Raw genomic sequence first — 23,967 nt, 5'->3', positions numbered from 1 at the left:
TGACTCACTTAACAACTGATGTCAGGAAGCAACATTAAGTGCATAAACAACAGACAGGAGGAATTAGATGCATTCAACCCTATTCAGATCTCCCTCTCGACCTCTGTAAATATGCTAATTAAAGACAAGACGGGGTGAAATGTTCCCGGTTCGGACCGGATCACCCAATCCGGTAGCGATGGAGGCAGGTGGCTCGGAGAACCGGTAGCAAAAATCCCTGCCCGCCCCCCCCCCCCCCCCCATTGCCCAGCTGAGCCACGCAATCATCAGAGGCTTTTTTTAATTTTTAAAAGCATTTTTTCTACAACCTCTTTGGCCGAAAAAATGCTTTTAAAAGTAAAAAAAAAAAGCCTCTGATGATCACGGCTCAGCTGGGATCATCACAGGCTTTTAAAAGCATTTTTTCTACAACCGAAGAGGTTATAGAAAAAATGTTTTTAAAAGGGAAAAATGCCTCTGCCGATCAGGCAAGACAGTTGGGATCGTCAGAGGCTTTAAAAGCATTTTTTTTAACAACCTCTTCAGTCGAAGTGGTTGTAGAAAAAATGGTTTTAAAAGTAAAAAAAAAAAAAAGTTGGCTACGCCCACTCAGTCATATTACCTCCCCCCCCACCAAGCCACGCCCACAGAACCGGTAGTAACAAATTTTACATTTCACCACTGGTCTGCTAAGGTAACACAGGGTCCAGGTAGATAAAGATCACTCATACCCGAAACTGACTCATATGGAAAACAGGCTCCCTTGCTTTGATCCCAGCACATGCCCTACTCTCCTATGGGCAGCAAGTAAGATGAGATTGAAATGGGGTAATGTTGGAAGCAGCGGCAACTAAAACAGGGAAGAATGGATAATCACAGACCAGGTGAGTGCCTGGAAGCATTCCTGAGGAAAGGTGAAAATTTGCAAACCCCACAACACGTGCCATTTCAGGAATGAGGAGCATGCTAAAATCCATGCTTTGAAATTTGGAGGGCTGTCATTTCAAAAGGACATTCCTCTGGAGTGGGGTGGGAATGGAGATTTTACAGTATCCTTCCCCTGCCACGCCCACCAAGCCACACCCACCAAGCCATGCCACGCCCACCAAGCCACACCAACAGAACCGGTAGTAAAAAAAAATTTGAAACCCACCGCTGCCTAAATCCATATATGCTACAATATTTCTAACCAGCAAACTGGTTGGGAAAGGATGGAACAGTGGTGGGTTCCTCCCGGTTCAGTCCGGTTCAGCCGAGCCGGTAGCGGTGACGATATGACGTCACCGAACCAGTTCTCCCCCCTCCCACCCCCCCACATTATTCTTACCTTTTATTTGGTCCCACCCCCAATCTATTGCTGCCACCTGAGTCCCAGCTGATGACTAGAGGGAAAAAAACTGTTTAAACTCTTGCTGCGGGGCTTCAAAGGGCCGTCCTACAGCTGATCAGTGTTAAAAGCAAACAAATGAGTCAGGTCGTAAGTGCGAGGACCTTCCAGAAATGACTCTGACCAGCTAGCCACGCCCACCTAGTCACATGACCTCCAAGCCACACCCACAAAATAAGCCGCGCCCACAGAACCGGTAGTAAAAAAATTTAGAACCCACCCCTGGGATGGAAGCTGCAGTCCAACATAACTGGAGAAAAGACATTTCGGTTATAAAGTTGCAAGCCTTAGGTTAGTGAATTCCTTGTCCTCCTCCATGTAGGAAGTTGGAAGAGACTTGCTTGGCTTCGACTGGTACATTTCAATTCAAGACAAGTTCAACCCTAACTGCTTATCTATCCAAGAACTATTTGAAGTTCTAAAATGTCCATCAGCACTTTTTCAATAGCATTCTGCAAAAAAAAAGGGGGGTGGGTGGTTGGGAAGCAGGAATTTGCACGGATTTCATTTTTCCCTTGACTTCCTCCAAGGACAAACTCTGAGATCTTTTGGATTAAAGATGAAACTTGTTCCTTTTCATCTGAGCTGAACATCAGCCAGGGCACGCTGAGCATGGTGCTGTAAAATTGTGCCCAGCTGTTCTCACTGTGGTAGACGAGAAGACAAATTCTTTCAAGAAAGCCATTTTCCAATCTCTTTCCACACCGGGGAGAGGAAGAATGAAAGAACGGCTGAGAGTTCAGGAAGAGGATCAGCTGTTTGCGAGGCACTGACCAAGGGATGAATGGATTCATTAAGGAGCGGCTAACAACTTTCTCCCCAAACTCCATGTTTACAATTCCAGTAGCCTGCATTTACATAATTGCAATTCTCTCCTAGCAAATATTTGGACGGGAAGGGTTGCCATGCCTAATTTTCTCAACAGCTGCGCTATGGTGCTGAAATCTGTGCTAATTATTCTGGACCCTGAATGGGGGAAAATGCGGGACATCGCCGGTTATAATCGTTACATCTTTAAACGTTGAATGGTCTTGGAAGACAGTTGGAATTTGGGGAGGCTTTCCTTCGCCCCCACCCTGCTTTGTTTGTTTGTTTTTTTATTCGCTCCTGAAAAATGGCACATGCAAAAATATTCCCAAAGCTGAGACAGCTGTAGAGGCTGTTCACCAGACTGTCTTCTTAGCTTTTTATAGGTTCGGATTGAAACACACCATGAAATTTGTTTCCTGTAATGATCCCAAAATATTTGTTTAAGAAAGTCAACATTTCAGCAAAATAATAATAATAATAATAATAATAATAATAATAATAACAACAACAACAACAACAACAACAACAACAACAACAACAACAACAACAACCTGAGAATGTGTGGCTTCGATGGTTCCATCGAGTGATGTAGACTGACCTATCTCTCCATTTGATTCAAGCTTCTCTCTCTTTTTTTCAAATTCTTTTGCATGACCTTAGAGTCACCTTTTGCAAAAGCCATGGACCGAAAATGCAGAAAATACTTTGCCAGTGATCAAGACAAAGGAACAGCCAAGCAGACACTTAAGGGACAAATCTAGATGGTTATTAGGGTCAGAGCGTCTTCTCAGGCCAAGTGTCTCCATTACTGCATACAAATCAGATAATTGCACATGATGTGTTGTAGATATTTTAAAAAAATCCCCACCTAACATGTCTCTTTCTTTTCCATATTTCTAGACAAAGACAGAATGAGACAGACTTTTTTTTTTTACAGAAACGATTTCAAACTACCTAACCCTCTTTTAGGAAAAGAACTAACCAAGGCAACATTGGAGTCCTTAAATCACTTAAATATGATATTTAATCACTTAAATATGAGCCAGCCGTGTGCAGCAGCTGCCAAAAAAGCCAACACAGTTCTAGGCTGCATAAACAGAGGGATAGAACCAAGATCACGTGAAGTGTTAATACCACTTTATAATGCCTTGGTAAGGCCACCCTTGGAATACTGCATTCAGTTTTGGTCGCCACCATGTAAAAAAGATATGGAGACTCTAGAAAGAGTGCAGAGAAGAGCAACCAAGAGGATTACGGTATTGGAGGCTAAAACATATGAAGAACGGTTGCAGGAACTGGGTATGTCTAGTTTAATGAAGAGAAGGACTAGGGGAGACATGATAGCAGTGTTCCAATATCTCAGGGGCTGCCACAAGAAAGAGGAGTCAAACTATTCTCCAAAGCACCTGAGCGCAGGACAAGAAGCAATGGATGGAAACTAATCAAGGAGAGAAGCAACTTAGAACTAAGGAGAAATTTCCTGACAGTTAGAACAATTAACCAGTGGAACAACTTGCCTCCAGAAGTTGTGAATGCTTCAACACTGGAAGATTTTAAGAAGATGTTGGATAACCATTTGTCTGAAGTGGTGTAGGGTTTCCTGCCTAGGCAGGGGGTTGGACTAGAAGACCTCCAAAGTCCCTTCCAACTCTGTGATTCTATTCTATTCTAAACATTTTGCTCTTTTTAAAAGCTATTTTCATGGGCATAAAAACCAGCTAATTGACTTTGAGTCAATCACCAGGAGACTGTGAGTTCTAGTCCCACTCCCACTTTAGGCATGGAAGCCAGCTGGGTGATTTTTGGGCCAGTCACTCTCCTTCAGCCCACATCAAGCTGAGGTGAACAAGCTAGTTGCTTGATTCCTGTCCCAACCAATGAATTAACATTTGATCCCCCCTTTTCCCAAAAGTAGACAATGCACTTGCAGGAAAATGCCAGGAAAAAAAGAAAAGAACAAAGACAGTCAATGAGAAACAACATAAAAGGAAATCTGCGAAGATCAAAGGACATATAGAAACAATCCAGTGCACTCAAAAGAGGCCTGATAGCTAGGTAGGGTAGAAATGGGTGGGGGGGGGGGGTAAGAGGGTTTCAACAATTTTACTGACATTCTTTTGATGATGGCTCCCTTTAATAAATAAAAATTACTTATCGGAAGATTTTGCATTGATTGTGTACTTGCCTAAGTGGTTCCTGTTCTAACGCAAAGCCAGTGCAGTTTGTTTTGCATCCGCTTAGTGTATTAGTGTGCGGCAACAGCCCAGAAAGCCAATGCAATCCTAAACTGCATTAACAGAGGGATACGATCAACACCAAGGGAGGTACTAAAACCACTCTATAAAGCCTTAGTAAGACCACACCTAGAATACTGCATTCAGTTTTGGTCACCACACTATAAAAAAGAGGTTGAGACTCTAGAAAGAGTGCAGAGGAGAGCAACCAGGATGATTAGGGGACTGGAGGCTAAAACATACGATGAACGGTTACAGGAACTGGGCATGGCTAGTCTAGTGAAGAGAAGGACCAGGGGAGACAGGATAGCAGTCTTCCAATATTTGAGGGGCTGCCACAGAGAGGAGGGGGGTCAAGCTATTTTCCAAAGCACCTGAAGGCCACACAAGGAATAATGGATGGAAACTGACCAAGGAGAGATTCAACCTGGAAAGAAGGAGAAATTTTCTGACAGAGCAATCAACCCATGGAACAGAAGTTGCCTTCAGAAGTTGTGGGAGCTTCATCACTGGAGCAGTGGTGGATTGCTAGCGGTTCGCCCCGGATGGGGCAAACCGGTAGTGGCGACAGCGGGAGGCTCCGCCCACCTGCCCAGACACTTCTGCACGTGCGCAGAAGCGTCACGTGCACGTGTCCACGAGCGAACCAGTAGCGATGGCTTTTGAAACCCACTACTGCACTGGAAGCTTTCAAGAAGAGTTTGGACTGCCATCTGTCAGAAATGGTGTAGGGTCTCCTACTTGGGTGGGGGGGTTGGACTAGATGACCTACAAGGTCCCTTCCAACTCTGTTAATCTGTAAATCTGTATTGTGTTAACAGCAAAGGGCTAACAGGCCAGAGATTTTGACTTTGCTAAAATGTATACAAACCAATAGTAGTTGGTGCAGGCTTGGATGTTTGACCTCAAAAGACCAGGAGCTCAATAAAGGGCTTTGAACAAGTCAAATTTGGAATGAACCCATTGGTTACCACCTTCAACTTACAGATAAATGGTACCGTAATAATAATAGTATCAAGAATAGAATAGATAGAATAGAGAATAGAATTCTTTATTGGCCAAGTGTGATTGGACACACAAGGAATTTGTCTTGGTGCATACGCTCTCGGTGTACATAAAAGAAAAGATACATTCGTCAAGAATCATAAGGTACAACACTTAATGATAGTCATAGGGAAACAGTCAATATAAATCGTAAGGATACCAGCAACAAAGTTACAGTCATACAGTTATAAGTGGGAGGAGATGGGTGATAGGAACGATGAGAAGATTAATAGTAATGCAGACTTAGTAACTAGTTTTTTTTTTTAATTTATTTTTATATGCCGCCCTTCTCCGGAGACTCAGGACGGCTTACAATGTGCTAAGCAATAGCCTTCATCCTTTTGTATATTTATACAAAGTCATCTTATTGCCCCCACAAACTGGGTCCTCAGTTTACCCACCTTAGAAAGGATGGAAGGCTGAGTCGACTTTGAGCCTGGTGAGAATTGAACTTGCAGTAATTGCAGGCAGCTGGATGTTAAATGCTGCCTTAGGAGGCATTAGCCTCCTACGCCACTCAGCTTGATAGTGGTTAAACTGAGTAATAAGTGAACTCAGTCAGATCTCCAGAATAGATCACTGTATAGATAGTCCTGTCTTTATAACCATTTATTACGCAACTGTTCGAAGATACAATAGTAATGAAAAATGAGACTTATGACCATCACAAAATCCTGACAGTCACATGATCAAAATTTTGGGGCTTGGGTGATTGGCATGTATTTATGACAATTGCAGCATCCCGGGATCAATGGTGGGTTGCCCCCGGTTCAGACCGCTTCGCAAGAACCGGTAGTAAAACCGGCGGGAGGCTCCACCCACTGACCCAGACATCATCAGAAATGATCTGCTCATGTGCAGAAGCTTCTGTGCACGCGCAGAAGAGCGCGCGGGCACAATGCGAACTGGTAGTAAAGGTAAGTAGAACACAACCCTGCCCAGGGTCATGTAATCACCATTTCTGACCTTTCCAATGGGCTCCTGGCAAGCAATGTCAATGGAGGAATCTGGATTTGCTTAATGACCAAATGATTCACTTAACAACTGCAGCTTAACAACCATGGGAAAAAAAGTCCCAAAATCAGATGTGATTCACTCAACAACCAGCCTAGCAATGGAAACGTTGGTCCCTATTCAAGTACTACCTCTATTTATAAAGTTTAATGTGTAATGAACAAGGACGTACATTCAATTTCGCAGCTACTAAGATTGTTGGCCGAGCAGGTACAAAAATAGCCAGGGAAATGATTGGAGCCTGGGAAACTAACCCTAACTCTTGTCAGTCAACAAGACTGCTGGTTTACAATCAACTTACCAGATACTTAGGAGCAGAGGGTGTGGCAGCACAACGAAACCACAGCCAATCGCCAGCCATCAACACACCAATGAGCCGAGGTGGCGCAGTGGTTAGAGTGGAGTACTGCTAGTTCAGCAGATCAGTGGATCAAATCTCACCGGCTCAAGGTTGACTCAGCCTTCCATCCTTCCGAGGTGGGTAAAATGAGGACACAGATTGTTAGGGGGCAATATGCTATTTAGTATACTGTCTTTGGTGTAAGCTGCCCAGAGTCCTCAGAGAGTGGGCGGCATAGAAATATGACTAATAAAAGAAATCAACCAATAGGAAGGCACCACACATATATGATTCACAGAATAGCCCAAAGCACACATTTCAGTAGAGAGAAATTCCCTGAAGATGGGCTCCAACACGAGTCCAAAAGCTCAGAAGAGTAAACCTCTGGTCCCGATGCCTGACCCAGATTGGATCTTGCAAAGAATAATTTGTTTGAGTAAGGAAGCCTCCAGGTACATGCCCCAAAATGCCAAGATTAGACTAATTTTCAAGAGGTACAGTACATTTGATTTTCTTGTCCTGCTCTTTATTTTACCTTCCCACATGCACCCACTCAATCAGTGGGCTACATGTCTTTGCTTTTCATTTTACAAGGAGAAATCTTTGTAACCTCCCAAGCTCATGACAAGAATAGGTTTAAGTAAAAAAAAAAAGATGAAATATTTTCCACAATGCAGAAATGGAACAATGCTGGGAAAACATCCTCAGTTTCAACTTTTAAATCTGATCTCCGAGTTGCATGAAGAGGCACTTATTATTCCCTCTACTGAACATACTCATCCATGCTGAAAATCACAGCTCCATAACCTCAACACAAGCACAGCTATTGTATGGTACAGGATGATATGACAAGGAAAGTCCAGAAGCCTTGACAAGCCATTACCTCCCAACTGCCAAGGAGTTTTGATGAAAGAAATCTGCTTGGTTTTCATTTCCACCTTATATTGTATCCATTACAATCTGTTGACAATGATTTTTTTCCCCTTTGCTTGTAAAGTCCTGACATTTTACATGAAATCTTATGCATGTTATGGAACAACAAATGTCACTGCAGTTGATGGGTGATTCCTGAGGAAAGATGTGGTAATATATATTCCTATTTGGTATTTCATTCATAGATAGATAGATAGATAGATAGATAGATAGATAGATAGATAGATAGATAGATAGATAGATAGATAGATAGATAGACAGACAGACAGACAGACAGACAGACAGACAGACAGACAGACAGACAGACAGACAGACTAAAGACAGATGGATGGATAGACAGATAGACAGACGGATGGATGTAAATGATAGATATAGATGTTAAATGATATATTGATAGGAGGGAGATCGATTGATAGATTGATAGATTGATAGATTGATAGATTGATAGACAGACAGACAGACAGATGTAAATGATAGATATAGATGTTTAATGATAGATAGATGATAGATAGATAGATAGATAGATAGATAGATAGATAGATAGATAGACAGACAGACAGACAGACAGACAGACAGACAGACAGACATGGATGGATGGATGATAGACAGACAGACAGACAGACAGACAGACAGACAGATAGATAGATAGATAGATAGATGGATGGATGGATGGATGGATGGATGGATGGATGGATGGATGGATGGATGGATGACACAGCAGAAAAGTAGATAACAGATTAATGCCCCCCAAAATAAAACCACAGAATTATATGACCAAAGACATAAATGAAGCAATTGTGCAATTGTTTCAGTATTCGCACTTCACCTTGTATTTGCAAAAGAAATTGACCTTGTTTTCTCCCTGTAATTTTAATACAGGTAGTTCTCGACTTATAAACAGTTCATTTAGTAACCGTTTGAAGTTACAATGGCATTGAAAAAAGTGAATTACGACTGTTTTTCACTTACGACGGTTGTAGCATCCCCATGGCCACGTGATCAAAATTCAGACCCTTGGCAATTGACTCATATTTACGACAGTAGCAGTGGCCCAGGGTCATGTGATTACCTTTTGACAAGCAAAGTCAATGGGGAAGCCAGAGTCACTTAACAACCATGTTACTAATTTAACAGCTGCAATGATTCACTTAACAGCTGTGACAAGAAAGGTCATAAAATTGGGCAAAACTCACTTAAAATGTCTCACTTAGCAACATAAATTTGGGGCTCAATTGTGGTTGTAACTTGAAGACTAACAGCAAGTGACCTTCTTTAAGGGAGTCTGTAGCAGTTATGCACCAATGTTGGGGAGATATCCAAGTATCTAAAATCAATCCTGTTATAACCTGCTACATGTGAGATTGGGATATCAGCATAGATAGGAATCTATATCAATACTTACCGTATTTTTCGCACTATAAGACGCTCGGACTATAAGACGCACCTAGCTTTTGGGGAGGAAAACAAGAAAAAGTTTTCAGCCTCCTCATGCCCCATTTTCAGCCTCCGTGCGTCCTGTTTTCAGCCCGTTCCAGGTGGCAGGGATCGCCCCCGCCTATCCCTGTCACCTATCCCCACCGCCTGGAACGGGCCGAAAATGGGGTACATGGAGGCTAGAAATGGGGCACACTGGGTCCAAAAACGGAATGTGTGGAAGCCGAAAATGGGATGCGCAGAGGCTGCGATGGGTGGCAACCAGGGGTTAAATCCAGCAGGTTCTGACAGGTTCTGGAGAACCGGTAGCGGAAATTTTGAGTAGTTCGGAGAACCGACAAATACCACCTCTGGCTGGCCCCAGAGTGGAGGTAATGGAGATTTTGCAATATCCTTCCCCTGGATGGGGTGGGAATGGAGATTTTGCAGTATCCTTCCCTTGCCACGCCCACCAAGCCAGGCCCACCAAGCCACACCACGCCCACCAAGCCACGCCCACAGAACCGGTAGTAAAAAAATTTGGATTTCACCACTGGCAGCAACGGCACCGATGGGCAGCGGCAATTCCCGCAGCCTGGAACAGCTGATTGGAGGTATTCCGGGAGGCCGATCCAACTGCCAATCAGCTGTTCCTGCTAAATCAGGCTATGTTGAAGCTGACATGGCTGTTTTCTGCAAGGAGGCAAATTGCTGGGAGGCAGGGGCCAAAGTGGGGGGGGGCAGGTCTTCAGCAACATTTGCTCTATAAGACGCCCAGACATTTCCGCCCACTTTTTTTGGGGGGGGAGTGTGTCTTATAGTCCGAAAAATACGGGTATATCAATAAAATTAATATAAACTGGCCTCTGGAACTGGGTGAACCAGGAAGATGTTATTTCTTATTCTTGACATGATCATCAAGCTCACAATTGCATGATGAGAGACAAGGTAATTCCTCATATTTTTGACTTTCAACGAGATCACTGCTCACCACAGCTGTATCTGTAAACATCTTTCTCCACCGATGCCCCAAATATCCAGATTAAATTTCAGTTCGGTCACAAAGTCTTTTTCCCAGTTTTTGCTGCAGTTATATCCCACTCCCACAGACGCATGTCTGTTTTTAAACGCTATTAAGGCTCCGGCACAAGGACATTTTGTGCTGAAGTCAAAACATGATGTTCCACATGTCCAAACAATTGCCTCTCATGCATGCATGCTCCTTTTGGATTGTTGGTGCAACGTAAAATGTAAACATGGCGCTGGTCAAAATATCTTGGCCAAGTATTCAGGCTACGTTGATAAATTCATGAAATCTGTTTATTTATTAAGGAAATTTATAGGGCTGCGCAACTCACTCATGATGACTTCTGGCAGCATATAGAAGTAAAACTCCAAGTACAAAACCCAATAAATCCTCACCGCTCTTGGGGACAACATTCACACAACCACTTGATGGGCTCTGTATCATGCTGGGGTCCTCAGGCCCGCTGGTGAAACCAGTGGTACCAAAGGTGCTTTTTCAAGAGGCAACTGGACTTCCTGGTTTTTCTTTGAAGACGTTTCGCTTCTCATCCAAGAAGCTTCTTCAGCTCTGTAACTTCTTCAGAACTGAAGCAGCTTCTTGGACGAGAAGCGAAAAGTCTTCAAAGAAAAAACGGAAAGTCCAGTTGCCTCTTGAAAAAAAGCACCTTTTTTTTATTTATTTAATTTTGATTTATATGCCGCCCTTCTCCAGAGACTCAGGGCGGCTTACAATGCATTAAGCAATAGCCTTCCTACTTTTGTATATTTATACAAAGTCAGCTTATTGCCCCCACAAACTGGGTCCTCAATTTACCTACCTTAGAAAGGATGGAAGGCTGAGTCAACCTTGAGCCTTGGCGAGATTCGAACCTGCAGTAATTGCAGGCATCTTGTCCTTTGGGACAACCATGACCTGGATGACTGAAAATCTCATCATACATCATTACACATCATACATGGACAGAAGAGATATTTGATCTCACGCAAGTGATTTAAAGAAATATTGTTTGCGGTGATAGTTTCTATCTCCCGTTTGCCCAAGTAAAAATGCTGGGAGAATTTGTTTCTGAGGACCTGTACACTGCACGAGTCAAAAAGAGGGCTGTGAAAATATTTAGACCCCTCGCATCCTGGACATAAACTGTTTCAACTCCTACCCTCAAAACGACGCTATAGAGCACTGCACACCAGAACAACTAGACACAGGAACAGTTTTTTCCCGAACACCATCACTCTGCTAAACAAATAATTTCCTCAACACTGTCAAACTATTCACTAAATCTGCACTACTATTAATCTTCTCATCGTTCCCACCACCCATCTCCTTCCACTTATGACTGTATGACTGTAACTTTGTTGCTTGTATCCTTACAATTTATATTGATATTGCTGCCTGATTGCTTACTTGTTCCCTATGCCTATCATTAAGGGTTGTACCTTATGATTCTTGACGAATGTATCTTGTCTTTTTATGTACACTGACAGCATATGTTCCAAAGACAAATTCCTTGTCTGTCCAAATCACATTTGGCTAATAAAGAATTCTATTCTATTCTATTCTATTCTATTCTATTCTATTCTATTCTATTCTATTCCATTCCATTCCATTCCATTCCATTCCATTCCATTCCATTCCATTCCATTCCATTCTAATCCAGTCCCACTCTCATGATCTTTCAATCTTTTTACATCCCAGCTTCCAAAATTCTATAACAACAACACAAAAAATGCTGGGAATTTATGGAATTGCCGTCTCATGAACAAGAACAGGTTGAAGAAAATCAACCAGCTGCATTGCATTGGTAAAAGGATGGGAAAGGTCAAAGGTCGCTCAGCTACAAGTCCCACCCACATGGTTAGAGATAAGGCATTCTGGGAAATGAAGTTAAGCAACATCTGGAAGAGTACAGACTCCCTGCTCCATTCAAGAACTTTGCTCCTTATCAGGTGTTTCTACACAAACTCACTTGTAGCATTTTCCTCCACCACCTCATGTTTTTGATATAGAAGCAGAGGTGGGTTTCAGCAGGTTCTGACCAGTTCTGGAGAACCGGTAGCGGAAATTTTGAGTAGTTCGGAGAACCGATAGTAAAAATTCTGACTGGCCCCACCCCCATCTATTCTCTGCCTCCCAAGTCCCAGCTGATCAGGAGGAAATGGGGATTTTGCAGTATTCTTCCCCTGCAGTGGGTAGGGAATGGAGATTTTACAGTATCCTTTCCCTGCCACGCCCACCAAGCCACGGCCACAGAACCGGTAGTAAAAAAAAATTTGAAACCCACAATTGTAAATCAAGGACTACTTGTAATGCAGAATGGCGGACAGACAAAACGGGAAATAATCTAGCAATGACAATGGAATTGTAATACAAATAAGGCCTTCTTCTAAACACTGTGTAATCATGTATATCAACGAAAAAAAGTATTGGTTGCAGGATCTAGATTTGAACTTGCTGGGTTGTATTTGTCAGAGAAAATCCCGAAAGTTTATGTCTTGCTTCAGTATGTCCAAAAATCACATATATATCACATTCCTTCAATATCTCTCACTTTCTTTCATGTTATTTAATGATGAAGTGTATGGATTTTGGATGCGTAAGGATGAAAGCGCTTTGTTTTCTCAGCTTTCGGAGTTCAGAATCCAAAGCAGACTCAGCAAGAGATTGCTGAAAACATTCGATCTATGACGAAAACCAGCCCATTAAACGAGAAGGGATTTGGCAATCAGCTGACAAAAATGACTAAGCTCTCCAGAGGAGTCGGTACCACACAGGCAAAAAAGACTGGATTGTAAGATTAAAGCAAGAGACTCAAGGCGAGAATCAAAAAGATCCCAATAGGACCCAAAATTGAGATTTGATGCGATCTAGAAATTAAGAGGTTATAAGAGGGAAAAGCCTGTATGGCTGTGATGGCAAACCTATGGCACCCGTGCCCGAAGTGGCATGTGGAGCCATGTTGCCTGGTACACGCGGTGCGCGTGCCTTTTTTGGCCATTTGTGGCCGTTTTTCAAGCTGTTTTTCTGGCACTCCGGTGCCTGCGAAGACTAGTTGGCTGGCGCGCATGTGCGCATCGGAAACCAAAAGAGCAGTTGGCAACGCGTGCCATAGATTCGCCATCACAGCCTTAGTCCTTCTTTTCACTGGACTAGACATACCCAGTTCCTGCAACCGTTCTTCATATGTTTTAACCTTAAGTCCCCTGATCCAGTGGTGGGTTCCTCCTGGTTTGGCCCGGTTCCGCCGAGCTGGTAGCGGTGACGATATGACGTCACCGAACTGGTTCTGCACCCCCTGCCTCCCCCTCCCTGCGTTATTCTTACCTTTTATTTGGCCCCACCCCCAATCTATTGCTGCCTCCTGAGTCCCAGCTGATCTGCTAGAAGGAAAAAAGCTGTTTAAACTCTTGCTGCGGGGCTTCAAAGGGCCGCCCTACAGCTGATCAGTGTTAAAAGGCAGTGTGGTGGTAAACCGGTGCCTCCAAAAACAAATGAGTAGACCGGTGCCTCCAAAAACAAATGAGTAGACCGGTGCCTCCAAAAACAAATGGGTAGACCAGTGCCTCCAAAAACAAATGAGTAGACCGGTGCCTCCAAAAACAAATGAGTAGACCGGTGCCTCCAAAAACAAATGAGTAGACCGGTGCCTCCAAAAACAAATGAGTAGACCAGTGCCTCCAAAAACAAATGAGTAGACCGGTGCCTCCAAAAACAAATGAGTAGACCGGTGCCTCCAAAAACAAATGGGTAGACCGGTGCCTCCAAAAACAAATGAGTAGACCGGTGCCTCCAAAAACAAATGGGTAGACCGGTGCCTCCAAAAACAAATGAGTAGACCGGTGCCTCCAAAAACAAATGAGTAGACCAGTGCCTCCAAAAACAAATAGGTAGACCGGTACAGCTCTGCAACCAGTTAAAAGCCTGGTAAACCAGTACCGCTGCTAAATCCTAAAGAATTGTCACATGACCATTTTGTGGCCATGCCCACAAAATAAGCCACGCCCACAGAACCGGTAGTAAAAAAAAAATTTGCCCTGATCATCTTTGTTGCTCTTCTCTGCACTTTTTCTAAAGTCTCCACATCTTTTTTTATAGCGTGGGGACCAAAACCGGATGCCAGAAAGATGGAAGACTTTGGTTCAAAAGCATGAGAAGGTTGTATGAACTTTTTATGTGAAAAAATATACAAGCTAACAGCCCAACCAGGCAAATTCCGTGACAGAAATCCTCCCATCCTTAGGAATGATTTAAGGTCGAGCCAGCATCTTAAACTAAACCAGGAACGGAAGGAAATCCCCTGAATGCTGCCTCCAGCTCATGGAATGGTTCTGCTTGTTATTTATTGAACCCAAACAGTGGCGTGTAAAGCTTGTGGATGCAACGGTTCCAATTCTTTCCATGTTTTCAGTTGGAAGCCCCAAAAATATTTGATGTGACCAAGACGTATTGAGGACATCAAATGAGCATGAAGTACTTTCTGAACTATTTTTCTCTTTCATTCCTTCCACTTCAGCAGCCATTTTTTTCCCAAGGAGGGAGGAAAAAACACAGCATATCCAACATGTTTTGAACAAGAAAAAGAATGTTCACAGATGAGGGGAGAGATCATGTCCAAGTAGAGTGGATGGATGAGAATCAAAACTTGCTGATATTTGGAACTGTGGCTTGTCCAAAAACCTGCCATCTTCTGGCAGATCTGGGGATTTTACCATTAACCAAAAGTAGATCACGAATAAAGGCAAACACAGGTAGTCCTTGATTTACAACGTGACTGTTCAGTTACAACGGCACCGAAAAAAGTGACTCATGGCCATTTTTCAGAGTTACGACTTTTCCAGCATCCCCATGTTCATGCGATCAAAAATTCAGATGCTGAATATTTTCAGACTTACCTATTTCTTTAAGGGTGAGGATCAAGAACTAAGTAAAGACTGGGAGGCTTGAAGTGTTAGTCTTGGTTACTCTTTCTTGTTTCATTTGGACAAAGGCAGTCTTGACTAGTGGTTAAGCCACCAGGCAAGAAACAGGGAGACTTTGAGTTCTAGTCTTGTCTTAGCTTTGAAAGCCAACTCAGTGATCTTGGATGAGTCAGTATCTCCTCACAGGGTGGTTGTTTTAGGGGAAATGGAAGGAGGAAGGTGTATTCGTTATGTTCAGTATCTTGAGTTATTTATAAAAATAATGAAGGTGGGGTACAATTAAATAAATATGTGTTAATGTGTTTACTTGTTATGTGTATTTGTGGGTTTAATGGTTATACTCTGTTTGCTGTCCAATACAGAAAGAAAGACAGACAGATGATAGGAAGGAAGGAAGGAAGGAAGGAAGGAAGGAAGGAAGGAAGAAAGAAAGAAAGAAAGAAAGAAAGAAAGAAAGAAAGAAAGAAAGAAAGAAAGAAAGAAAGAAAGAAAGAAAGAAAGAAAGAAAGAAAGAAAGAAAGAACTGGCTGAGTGATGGGAGAGAGGGAGAGGGGGAGAGGGGGGCCCATGGTGGCCTACTGGCAAAGACACTCGCCTCCCACTCAGAAGATTGAGAGTTCAACCTTAGGTAGCGGCAGATGTTTCTCTTCTGGGGCACAAAGAAAAAATATCTCCTGCGAACTCCATGTGGTGTCAGGAAGGGCATCCGGCCAGTAAACGCTCATCTCCATCCAGTCACCTTGACTCTTTCCTGAATTAAGGAATTACAGGGTCAGAAAAAGGGAAATGGATGGATGGATAGATGATAAAGATAGATAGATAGATAGATAGATAGATAGATAGATAGATAGATAGATAGATAGATAGATAGATAGATAGATAGGGAATTTACCTCAGTTGTAAGCAATAAATTGCATAGGGTAGACCTGTTCTGAGTGAAGATTACATCCTTCTGCTGGCAGGGCCGGATTTTCCTATAGGCTAACTAGGCTTCAGCCTAGGGCCTCAAGATCAAGAGGGGCCTACATTCAAATTGTTAGCAAAATTAAAATTACACTTTCACTATAGGTGAAAGGGCCTCATAAGTGGAATAGCCTAGGGCCTCTTTTCATCTAAATCCGGCCCTGTCTGCTGGTCATGGATCTCCCTACATTTAAACCAGTGGTGAAATCCAAATTTTTTTACTACCTGTATCTGTGGGCATGGCTTGGTGGGCATGGTAGGGGAAGGATACTGCAAAATTTCCATTCCCACCCCACTCCAGGGGAAGGATACTGCAAAATCTCCATTCCCACCCCACTCTAGGGGAAGGATACCGCAAAATCCTCATTCCCTCCCCACTCCAGGGGGAAGGATATTGCAAAATCTCCATTCCCACCCCACTCTGGGGCCAGCCAGAAGTGGTATTTGCTGGTTCTCCGAAATACTCAAAAATTCCGCTACCGGTTCTCCAGAACCTGTCAGAGCCTGCTGGATTTCACCCCTGATTTAAACCCAATAATAATAACAGCCTCAAATTCTAACAGTGTGAAAGAGGAGGAAAAACTTCATTCTCTCGACATTCTCTCTATCCTGCAAGATTTCATATATTTCCAGCGTGTCTCCCACTATCCTCCTTCACTCCACAGTCAAAAGACCCAGCTGTTATCGCCTGTCCTCTCAAGGGAGCTCTTTCAACCCCTAATCATTTCTCTTGCCCTTTTTAAAAACGTTTCCAGCTCTGAAAAATCCTTCTTAAGGTGCCCCGATGCAAACTAGGCTAGATAATATTCCAAGTTTGGGCACACTGTAAAGATTTGTATGAGGGGACTGTTATATCAGGTGTTCTATTTTCAGTCCCGTTCCAAATGTTTCCAAGCATGAAATTTGCCCTTCTTTGGAAAAAAAAAAGAAAAAGAAAAAAAAAGTAAGCAGCTGCACACTTGGTTGATATTTTTGTTGACATGCCCACCTTGATCGCAAGCTCTTTTTCCTGGGGAGACAGAGCCAGTCAGAACTCGTTAATGTGAAGATGAGGGTTGTGTTTTAGTTTTCTGCCAACCCACAGAGTGGAAAAACAGGTAGAAAATGCCTGCTTTGGACAGCCTGGCTGAGGCAGTTCTGAATTGGCTGGAGATTGTGCAAGGAGTTCATTTCCTTCCTTCCTTCCTTCCTTCCTTCCTTCCTTCCTTCCTTCCTTCCTTCCTCCCTCCCTCTCCCTCCCTCCCCCATGAAAAATTAAACTAATAACAGAATGACAGAGTTGGAAGAGACCTTGGAGGTCTTCCAGTCCCTCCCATCTCCTTCCTTCCTTCCTTCCTTCCTTCCTTCCTTCCTTCCTTCCTTCCTTCCTTCCTTCCTTCCTTCTTTTCTCCCTCCCTTCCCCTCTCCTTCCTTCCTTCCTTCCCTCCTTCCATCCATCCTTCCTCCCTACCCCTCTCCTTCCTTCCTTCCATCCATCCATCCTTCCTTCCTCCCCTCTTCCTTCCTTCCTTCCTCCCCCTCTCCTCCCTCCCTCCCTTCCTCCCTCTCCTTCCTTCCTTTCTCCCTCCTTCCTCCTCTCCTTCCTTCCTTCCCTCCTTCCATCCACCCATCCATCCCCTTCCTTCTTCCCTCCCCCTCTCCTTCCTCTCTTCCTTTCTCCCTCCCTCCCCCTCTCCTTCCTTCCTTCCTTCTCTCCTTCCCTCCTTCCATCCATCCATCCATCTCCTTCCTTCCTTCCTCCCTCCCCCTCTCCTTCCTTCCTTTCCTCCTTCCATCCATCCATCCATCACCTTCCTTCCTCCCTCCCCCTCTCCTTCTTCCCTTCCTCCCTCCCTCCCTCCCCCATGAAAAACTAAGCTAATAACCGAATGCCAGAGTTGGAAGGGACCTTGGAGGTCTTCTAGTCCTACCCTCTGCACAAGTAGGAGACTGTGCCATTCCAGACAAGTGGCTTTCAACCTCTTCTAAAAAAACCCTCCAATGTTGGAACACCTTCAACTTCTGGAGGGAAGTCACTCTTCTGCTTGTACTAATTGTTCTCATTGTCAGGAAATCCCTCCTTGGTTCTAAGGTTGCTTCTCTCCTTGATGAGTTTCCATCCATTGCTTCTTGTCCTGCCCTCAGGTGCTTTGGAAAATAGATTTCCCCCCACCCACCCCCTTTCTTTGCGGCAGCCCTCAAATATTGGGACCCTCTTATCATGTCACGCCAGTTCATCTTTTCATTAAAATATTTTTATTTCTGCGACATTTAGTTCTTGCTAAGAGAACATCACCCATCACCACCAAAACTAAACCAATGAACTGTCCTAAAAGTCAGAAAATTCAAAGGTCAAGGAGGAATTATTCCTCCGCCATCTTTCCGTTCCCCTGCCATTTTTCTCTGGGCAAGAAATCTGCGCAACTTGCTTCAAATAGACAACTTCTCCGTGCTACCTACAGTCTTGAATGGCCACATAAATAAAGAATTTTACTATTTGATACCTCTAAGAGCATAACCTGGACCTCAATAATTCCCTTATCCATTGGGAAAATATCTTGATTTCCCAACCTTAATTTTGGGACTCTCTAAATGACATTTCCTAAAATATCCCCTTAATTTATTATAGAACAATTTAATTTTGAGTCACAACAAGAACTGGCCGGGGCCTTTGGGATGAATTTTTGTTCAGTTTTTTTTTTTTAATTTTAACTGGATTCTTTTAAACCTTTTCCAAAAGGTTCTTCATCTGGTTTCCCTGTGGGTAGAGTTTTAAATTATCCAACTGTTTTTTAGCATTTGGAAAGATGACTTCATGGCTCGCCTTTAAAATAAACAGAACCAAACAAAAATGCAAGATAAAATAAACCATCTCTATAAAACCTCATTTGAATAGCACCTTATTACAATTAATGTTGGAAATGCTCGGGAGGGAAATAAATCACTTTCCTAAAGACACTAACCAAATTCGTTGTAGCTATGATTTCATCCTGCAATTCTGAGCAATTCTTTTAATAAGGCAATTCTTTTAATGTGGTAGTTATTTCAAGATATATCCTTGCCAAAAATTAGACGGCAGAATGTCAGAATGAGGTGGATAAAGTTAATTTCAGGCAAAGGCGGATCATAACTTCCCCGAACTGTGTAACAGCTATTAATTTGTAGAAAAAACCTTCAGAATTTATGTAACATTAGGAACATGTTCTTTTTATAAAAGAGTTACTGCTCTACTGCTATAAATACTAAATTTTTCCAAAAAGAAAATAGTTATATCCTGGGGTGGGCTGCTGGGGGTTTGCGGGGATTCGGGAGAACCTGTAGCTAAAATTCTGTGCAGTTTTGAGAACCCCCAAATCCCACTCCTGGCTGGCCCCACCCACCCCACCTCACTCCTCCCAAAAGTCCCCATGCGGCCCGTTTTGGATGCAGGTAAGTGCAGGGCACGCGCAGAGGATCGGGGAGAGTGAAAAACGGGCCTATCAGAAGTTCGGGAAGGCCGGAAACAGGGCTGTTTCCGGCCTCCAGAGGGCCTCCAGAGCCTGGGGAGGCCGTTTTCGCCCTCCCGGGGGCTCAAAGAAAGCCTCCAGAGCCCAGGGAGGCAAAAACGCCCCCCCCCTGTTGTGGTGCAGGAGGCCAACTAGGCCACGCCCACCATGTCCACGCCCACCCAGCAACCAGGCAGAGAACCCCTTGCTAAAATTTTTGAAGCCCAACCCTGGTTATATCAAAGCAAGAAATAAAATCCTCTTAATTTGAAGCCCAGACTATAATATTTGGGAGAATACTGTGCCGTTATAAGATGAAACTCATGCACTTATACACCCGTTCCTCCAAAAACCAGTTTCTCAAAATGAGGACCAGTGTAATTAACTTGGATCTATTTTTATAATGCTTGGTAATATAGATCTTCTCCTGTCCAGCTTCAGGCTGGAAAAAAATTGAAGTCAAATAAAAATCCTTCCATGGCACAGTGGTTAGAATGCAGTATTGCAGGCTTATTTTGCCAACTGCCAGCAGTTCGATCCTGACCGGTTCAAGTTGACTCAGCCTTCCATCCTTCCGAGGTCGGTAAAATGAGGACCCAGATTGTTGGGGGCAAGAGGCTGACTCTGTAAACCACTTAGAGAAGGCTGTAAAAGCAGTATATAAGTCTAAGTGCTATTGCTATTGCTATTGCAGGATTCATTGGCTAATATCCGCTTTCAACAATAGTATTATGTTTTAAAAAATAAGATAAAAAGTGAACTTGCAACCACAAACTAATGGTCTCTTTTTAAATCTATGCCATCTTCTTTTTCTGTGCATTTTATTTATGTAGCTTGTTTTTTTCTTACTTCTTTCTTGTGCTCTGGTTAATATTGCTATCTCTGAAGGGAATAGAGAGAGGGATGGATGGATGGATGGATGGATGGATAGAATTTTGATCGCCTGATCATGGGGTCACAAGTGTGAAAAATTGGTCATAAGTCACTTTTTTCAGTGCCATTGTAACTCTCCAATCACTAAACAAATGGTTGTAAGTCAAGGACTACCTGTAATGACAAATTTAATTATCTCTCCCCCATCTCTTCTTTATTGTGACTTGCTTGCATTGAGTTATGCAGGCCTGGAATGGATTAATTATCTTTGAAAAGTTTTTTGGTTTGTATCCAGCTCAGACCTGAGAGATTGGAAAATATAATATACTGTAGTCTGATCTACTTTGCAAGAACCAATCAGGATCGGTCCCCTCTGGTCCCGGGGACCAATCCAGATTGGATCCTGGAACGTTATCCTGAGACATGCGTACCGTGCAGGTAGTCCTCGACTTGCGACCACAATTGAGCCCAAAATTTATGTTGTTAAGTGAGACATTTGTTAAGTGAATTTTGCCCCATTTTGCGACTTTTCTTTGCCTCAGTTGTTAAGTGAATCACAGCACTTGATAAGTGAATAATCTGGTTGTTCACTGAATCTGGCTTGCCCCATTGACTTTGCTTGTCAGAAGGTCGGAAAACGGGATCCCGTGACCTTGAGAGACGGCAGCGGTCTTAAGTATGAGTCACTTGCCAAGTATCTGAATTTGGATCACGTGATCATGGGGGTATCGCAAAGGTCGTAAGTGTGAAAAATGGCCTTAAGTCACTTTTTTCAGTGCCGTTTTAACTTCGAACAGTCACTAAATGAACTGTTGTAAGTCAAGGACCCCCTGTACACTCATTTACAAACTTATCCTTCTCTAAGCTTTTACCACCTTTTCTTATTGAGCCACAAATTTCCACACTGAGCTCTGCCTTGAAGTGACAATTTCTGAAGTAATTCTTGACCCAACTTGCTTTATCTTCCTCTCTAAAGCTTCAGAGTTTTATACATCTTAGTCAGTGGTGGGTTTCAAATTTTTTTACTACCGGTTCTGTGGGCGTGGCTTGGTGGGCGTGATGGGCGTGGCTTGGTGGGCGTGGCTTGGGCGTGACAGGGGAAGGATATTGTAAAATCTCCATTTCCTCCCAATCAGCTGGGACTCTGGAGGCAGAGAACAGATAGGGGCAGGACCAGTCAGAATTTTTACTACCGGTTCTCCGAACTACTCAAAATTTCCGCTACCGGTTCTCCAGAACTGGTCAGAACCTGCTGAAACCCACCTCTCATCTTAGTCTAAAAATTTCAGGGTTTTTTTTTTTCCAAACCTGGTTCAAGAAGCTTGCAAGTTCATTTCAGTTCAACTCTGCAAACCAAGAATCGACTGAAATGAACCTGTGTCCTAGCCTATTTTTCCTTCAGGGAGCATGTTAAAAAAATAATAATCATTTTTAAAAAGTCAGAAAAGGAAAACAAAATAGCATGGGGTCAGTGGGGGGAGGGAAAGAGAGGGAGAGAGATTGCAAGGAAAATATTATTTTTTTAAAATAAAACTCATAAACAACCTCCTGGCAAAGGTAAGATATTTGAGCTGCTGAAACGCCATTTCTTCTGAAAGCTCCTTGCTGCCTCTGCACCTTGGAGCAAAGAGTTATTTATACGCATTCCAGCTATTTCCAGGAAATACAAAGTTTAATTACATTTTACACTATGCGGAGAACTAGAATCTGGTATATGCTTTATATTTCAGGCATAAAAAGTTATTCGTTTGAAATGAAATTACGATTAGCCACCATGACTGACATAAACTCTGCACGGAAACCATTCATTTCGGCAATATGAGTTAAATCAAAAGGGAAATAAACATTTTGAGAATGTTTTTTTTTCCGCTTCTGCTTCGGCAGCAACTCCCATAAAAACTTGATGAAACGTAGCAAATAGCAAAACACCACAATGATACGTCAGCACAACCCAATTCACACATTCAGTTTCTTCCCCCACAATAAACAACACTAGTTCAACAGGAATGTGTGTGTCTACATTTTCATTGACACAATGCTAAGAACGATACTGCTAATCAGTAGTGAACATGGTAAAGTTTCAACAATAAATATGAATATGGTATAAACTGGGAATTAACAATGATTTCCCCAACCTGAATTGTTTTTATTAGGAATACTGGACCCAAAAATGAACAAAAACCTTCAATACTTTATATTGCACATACTTACCGCAGCAAGAATCACATTAGCAAAAAATTGGAAACAAAAAAATGTACCGTCAGACAAAACTGTAATTAGGAAAATTCTAGAATGCGCAGAGATGGATAAAATGACTATGGAGTTGAAAGAGAGAGAGGATTCGGAATATTATGAAATATGGAATAAAATGTACAGTTGGCTCGAAAATAGAAATCAGAACAAGAAATGTTTAACTTAATATTGATGAAACTTAAATTAAAGTAACTGAACAACATTAAATAAAGAGATGTAAATATAAACGAATATAAATGTGTAGATGACAATGAATATTATAACGTATATATGTGTGTGTGTGTGTGTGTGTGTGTGTGTGTGTGTGTGTGTGTGTGTTGGAGTAATGCAATTATTCTACTACTGAGTAGTAAATAGAAATGATAGAATAGAGAACTACAAAAACAAAATATGTAAGTCAATACGAAATGCTGTAAAATTACCATTAATGTTATATAATGTTCAATACGTTGTCATGACATGTTTTGTTTTTATATATGTGTGATTGTTTTTTGTGTTGTTTTTAAAGACAAACTGTTTAATAAAAATTAAAAAAAACACACACACAAACAAAAACAATGATTTCCCCAAATATCTGCAAATCAATTTATTAAATTGAAATGTTTCTCTTCAGGCTATCTGTGTGTCAGCACTTCAAGCTGCATTTACTCTAATGCTGACATAAGAAGGAGAAGCGGAGGTGTCTGGAAAGGGACGTTTGACTTTTCACGTACTTATTTTCCCTGGAGATAATATCCCCTAGAAGATGGGATGGGAGGGGGGAAATTCCTTTGAGCTGGAGCAGTAGATTAGGGGTAGAGTGACTTGGAAGATGGCCAATGAGTGCAGAGGAGTGGGGAACGGAAAGGGAGGGTTTTGGGTCTGGAAGTCAGTGTTGGCTGCGATAGAGTCGGAGTTAGAATGTCGTGCTTAATAAATGGGAGTTTTTCATCAAAGACTTTGTTTGAAATGCAATTTATTTGAGACGATCTCGAAACCTGACACTGTGTTTGTATTAATCATTTGATGATTAGACTACATATTATTTGGGAATCAGGGCCGTCTTAACAGCATTATGGGCCCTGGTCAAAGCAGTGTACTGAGGCCCCTACAACAATTACTCACAGGAATAAAAATGTAAATGGTCGATAAAATTAAGCATGTTTGCATGTTAGTATTAATTAAAAAATGCAGTAAAATGTAATAAATACGTTGCTGCATTTATATGATACAAGGTGCATTGAAGGGTTCACATACACAGATTAGTATGGGGCCCCTATGCTCGTGGGGCCCACAGGCAAGTGCCCATCAGGCCCATGCGTTAAGACAGCCCTGTTG

At 42.6% G+C, this 23,967-nt stretch overlaps 1 protein-coding gene across 5 annotated transcripts in view; it reads right to left on the bottom strand.

The window, feature by feature from the left end:
- The window catches only part of CFAP299 (cilia and flagella associated protein 299), a 297,677-nt gene that overhangs the window by 191,834 nt on the left and 81,876 nt on the right, over window positions 1–23,967 (bottom strand). The gene's annotated exons all lie outside the window — the stretch shown is intronic.

This window comes from Pantherophis guttatus, chromosome 8, assembly GCF_059756535.1.
Source record: "Pantherophis guttatus breed Tessera chromosome 8, ASM5975653v1, whole genome shotgun sequence".
Lineage (NCBI taxonomy): Eukaryota > Metazoa > Chordata > Lepidosauria > Squamata > Colubridae > Pantherophis > Pantherophis guttatus.
This window is presented reverse-complemented; position numbering and strand designations above follow the sequence as displayed.